The sequence below is a fragment of the Schistocerca cancellata genome, chromosome 5 (genome assembly GCF_023864275.1).
Source record: "Schistocerca cancellata isolate TAMUIC-IGC-003103 chromosome 5, iqSchCanc2.1, whole genome shotgun sequence".
NCBI classification, from domain to species: domain Eukaryota; kingdom Metazoa; phylum Arthropoda; class Insecta; order Orthoptera; family Acrididae; genus Schistocerca; species Schistocerca cancellata.
In genome coordinates this window covers 204,496,194-204,501,770 of record NC_064630.1, presented here as the reverse complement: position 1 = coordinate 204,501,770, position 5,577 = coordinate 204,496,194, and positions in this window count along the sequence as shown.

Below are 5,577 nucleotides of genomic sequence, written 5' to 3'. Positions count from 1 at the left end.
GCTGCCGCGACTGCAACAGTTATAAAATACATGACACGTATTCGCAGTTGCGAATATGAACAACCATCATCAGCTGTATAATTAAAGGCGACAGTGAAAATTTGTGCCGGACGGGTACTCACACAGATTTCCCGCTTATTGCGAGCGGTGTCCATACCATTAGGCAGTCCGAACACGCCTCACAGCCAGACCCAAACTTCCATATATCGTCAGCAATGTGTCTACAACCCGCACTCGTACATCCATTATGTATATTCCCGTACGGGGGAGACATTTCAATTGAAAGTACATTGGGGTGCCACTATGTCTAAGAGAGAGCAGGTTGCAAGCCTACAGGGCATAACTGCAACAACCATTTCATTTGTAATTTATAACTTGTTAAATATAACATAATAGAGAAGGGAAGAGGAAAATTTAGCGCTAGTACAAAAAGGATGAACAGTATAGATGAATTAAAGCCCCTGAACGGCAGCCACCGTAAAATGCTTTTTTAGGCCACGGTCGGTAAGACATGGCGGAGGACCCCCCCCACACACACACACTTATAAATAGGAACTGCATGCTTCCACAACTCTGCCCCTTTCCGGTAAATATCTGAAGATCAATATTTTCCTCGTGATGTCTTCTGTACTTATATAAAAAGGAACTGAATGTCTTCTATAAACTCTGAATAAAAGTAGCCTCGTAATAACGTCATGGTAGGGTGGGGTACAAGAGCCACCGCTGTTAACATGATATACTATAACTTACGATCCACGCGCACCAGAAAAGGAAATGAAATGTGACAGATCCCACAAAAGCAATTTAAACCACGGAATAAAGATCGGATATGTGAACACAATTTTAATGGGATTAGTACCAACTGCAAAATAATAATAGCTGTGTTTTATACCCTTTCTCTCTTTATTGCAACAGTGTTTGAATATGCAGCGATAACTATTTACTTAAAAAGTTTTACAACTCAAGCTTTTCCGGCTACAGCATGACAACCCGTACAAAACGACTCTTCTGGGACGGGAAATCAAAGTTGCCATTCGACGCTGCTCAGTGCCTATAGACAGCTACACACTGTCGTGACCAAAGCCGTAGGATACCTGCCAATATTGTGTCGGACGTCTTTTTTCCCGGAGTAATGCAGAAACTCGACTTGGCGTGGACTCAAAAAGACGTTGGAAGTCCCGTGCAGAAATATTGAGCCATGCTGCCTCAATAGCTGTCCATAACTGCGGAAGTGTTACCAGTGCATGACGTTGTGGACGAACTGACCAGCCGATTATGTCCCATATATGTTCGATGGGACTCATGTCGGGTGATATCTGTGGCAAAAACATTGGCTCGAATTGTCCAGACTGTTCTTCAAACGAACCACAAACCATTTTGGCCCGATGACACGACGTCGTTGTCCATGAATGCGTGCAGGTGGTCTCCAGGTAGCCGAACATTTCCGGTCAGTGATCGGTTCAGATGGGCTCAATCCATTCCATGTAAACACAGTGCACACTTTTGAGACTGACCTCGTATATAGTCGACTTTTGCTGCCACAAGACAGTTTTAATAATGTGTAACTATTGATTACGAAGAAACAGTTAAAAGGACTGTAGTATAGTTACTTAACTAGTCGACAACAATTTTTAGTAAGATTGTGAAATTTTGAATATGTTATTTTCAGGAGACAAGACTGTAGGCTGTTATAATCCTAACGTAAATCAATTTAATCGTCAATGTTACAACTCTTTTTCGACGTGTTGGTAATCACCAAATCAGACTTTCATTTCGGACGAAATTAAACTTTTCATTCGTCCTCCAAGTGCACACATTAATTAATGCGGCCACAGTTAGCTGTAACAGCAGGCATCCAAAATATTCTGCCCAGTACCGCAACATCTGCTTCCCGAATCGGTCGGGTAAAGGAGGAAGATGTGAATCTTCTGAGGGCTGCACTGGCCACCCTCTAAAACGTTTATTTTCAAAAGTGTGCCAGTTGTTAACGCGGTGGGCGTGCACATTTGAATAGAACCTATGCCTCATTCCGTACAACACATTTAACGTAACATTTGCTTACAAAAGTCAAAAATGTCATTTGCAACAAATCTGTTAACGAGCATTGCATTGCAATACAGAATGTATGATTTAGCATCATCACGTCGTAGAGCTCTTCTGCCTTTGTATTTCACTATGGTTCTGGGAATCTTTTGTTAGTTATCTGGTTTTCATTTTCTAGCAACTTTACATGCTACTAAAATATAGATATGTATTCTAATACTGAATGCAGTTTACATTCATGTAGGATCTCTTCATTTCTTGTTCCTTCCCATTTTGTGCAGTCTGCTGTTTGGTGCATGAACGTAATCTCTCGACTTTTTATTCAGCCATCATCCTTTCTATATCAAATTCATGCATCACTACCATAACAAAGTTTTTTTTTTGTGTGTAAGTGACTGTGAGTTTAAGTTCAAATGGCTCAATTGGCTCTGAGTACTATGGGACTTAACGTCTGAGGTCATCAGTCCCCTAGAACTTAGAACTACTTAAACCTAGCTAACCTAAGGACATCACAAACACCCATGCCCGAGGCAGGATTCGAACCTGCGACCGCAGTGCTCAGAGCCATTTGAACCATTTTTTGATACTCAGCGATTCCTTTTTTTATTATTACTGTTAACATGTTAAGTGGTCAATTTTATGAATCAAAGTTTATTCTCTGTTTAAAACTTCAGCTGCTAATTTAAACTGGAATTGTCAATTTCTTCCTTGTTGACAACTATAATAGTAACAATTTTGCGCCGTAAAACGGTGCTTTGGTATTTAAGGTTGTGAGCGGGTTGTCTGGTCATTATTGCCTTGAACTAGTTGTGGTTTGTAAATTGATCAAGTGAAATTACGCACACTGGAGATTGTTTAATGAACTATTGCTTTAATAGTAACTGCGGTTGTCACACTATAACATTGAACATCTCTTCCTGCATTTGACGCTACCCAGCGCTTGGTTGCTGGTTTTAGTATTTTACGGAACTGTGTGTTAATACTGGGTTTGTGTTTTCTAGAAGCCGTTATTGGTGTGCGCAGGCCCTCCTGCCTGTTGTTGTCACTTGAGCTCCCGAGCACGGAATTCAGACGCGCGGCACTCCTCTTAATCAACGTGGTGAAAATAAATTTTTGTATCCTCAAATGGGGTCAGCATTCCACTCCAGCAGCCCATGTGCCCTGCTTACCAATTCCATAACTTACCACGCATATTTTGTCATTTGAACAGTACGTGTTCTGTGCGGGTCCTTTTCCACCAAAATCCGTTATTTCACCAGTCGATACACCCATACGTTAGATGTCCAAACTCTCACACAGTCGTTTTATAATCTAATACATTCCAATGGTCAGTACAGTCGAGTCTTTTTAACGTTGCATGAAAACTGCAGACAATATTCATTACTGCCAATGATTGCACTGCTCATTACTTCTTTTCCTTTCCTTTTATTAACGGTGAGGAAAACCTATTATTTTTTGCAGGCTTGAGGCTTCCTTTAGTTGGTTCAAACCATGAAGTTAGGACTGTAGTACCATGAGCTCGTTTAGCGCTGAATGCCGCTCCCGAACAAGTATACAACAGAGAAGTTGCAGTCACCCTGTCCGCACAAAAGGCTGATTCTAGGGTGACCTGCGACCCATAAAAACTGCATTTTGCGAGATGCTAGAAGGAATCCTTTTGACGAGATAAAATCTGAAAGCTAGGTGAAAATCTCAAAGCTAGATATCAAGAGACCAGCTGTTTGTCGTGCCAGCATTATGTAGGAATGTTACTCCAATCTCAGCAAGAGAGGGCGTGGTTAGTTTACAGTATTAATTTCGGTAGAAGCCCCCTTTTCCTGACGTATTTAAGTGGAAGACTTCTGATTGGCTTTTGCTGAAAATCTGTCGTATAATGGGAGACATTGTCTGCCTTCCTCCCAATATCATAGTAGAAATTTCTTCAACTGGTTTATAAAATTATCATTGATTGGAACTCGCAAGATGTACTGCCATTGGCCAGCGAGATTCGTACGCTGGGAGCATCATCTTAGATTCAGAGCGAAAATCAGAACACTTGCTGCTGGGACGTCAAGGAGGACACGTGTGGTAGAGAGGTCGACAGCAAAATTTTGCTCCAGGTCGTTGCAGAGAAATGCAGATGTCACAGACTTATAGCAGAGTAGAGGTCAATCTGGACACAGAATTTCCAGCCACTACTGCAGCCATCTTCAGCACTCACACCATTTAGAAGTGGTAAGCATCACCTGTCATTGTAATCACAGAGGCGAGAGGGACACAAAGCTACTTAAATTGCATGAGGGTTCAATTGTGCAGTTCTAATATTCGTGACCAGCTAGTCGCATCCATTATGGACTTTGGCGAATCTGTTAGTGTTAGATTTTGCTTTACGGTGCTTCTTTCCTTAAATCACTAAACATTTATGGTCATTGTCTGTATCCATGACATACTTCGGATTATGCTTTCATGTGTCCACCCACCTGTACCAAGGTTCCAGTTTAGAATTACAACTATTTTCCATTTATTAAATATTTCCTTTTGTAGATAGATTTGTCCCTTTATTTGAAATATCCATGTGAGACGTGGTACCCATATTCTCACGCTTAATTGTTAAACTGCTACTAATTCTCATTCAATAAGACCTTATCCGTTGACACTTCCTCTTAAATTTCCATGGTCTTATAGGGAGCATCTCTTCGCCGTAGGTCACAGGGGAACACACTTTTAGCATCTCAGGGGATGCTAAACAGCTCAGCTGACACTTCGCTCAGAGTGCTTAGCTGAAATATTTTAAGGTTAGCTACAGCTCTCGTAAATAGTCTTTTGTAATTGCCCTTTAGGCCTTACCCTATTAAAGGGTAATTCAGTCTAGGTGAGATATAGACATATTTTGTTGACTATAAATCACTTATTATATTAATACATTCAAATATAGGGTGTAAGAGAACGATGCCGCCATATTTACGCTAGCTGTCTATGGTGTATTGAGAAACAAATTGAGGACAGGTATCTTACATCTATAGAAGCCACCCAACTACGCTAAGGAGCGTCGAAATAGAAGGCAAAGTCTACCGGTAGGCTACCTGTTTGGCAGCAAACATCAGGTCCTACGTTGCCGGTTCGCTAGCGAAACTCCTGAAACGCCCCCAACAGCATTTAGGACATTAGAGATCTATGAGGTCCTCCCATGTTGTAAAAATACTGCGTCAGCGTAGGAGGTCATGTTTGGTGCCAGACGCGTGACTTAGCGGCAGACGGTGACACCTAAAACTGTGACTATCTGTAGTGTCACTGGAAGGAGTATTCGAACATGTATTCCTACCCTCAATTTGTCTCTCAAGAGACACTCTACAGCTACTCTAGGTTTGGGGGTATATCTTAAGAAGAATAGGGATAGTCCACGTCTCTGTCTGATGCTTGCAAAATTAGTTTCCAACCTCCTCAGTTCCAACAGCGAATGGATTTTTCTGGTATATACTGCAACAGTCGAGAATGGTATATTATATCACAAGTAGCAGTCATGTGAACACGATTACCTTTACTACACAAATCCCA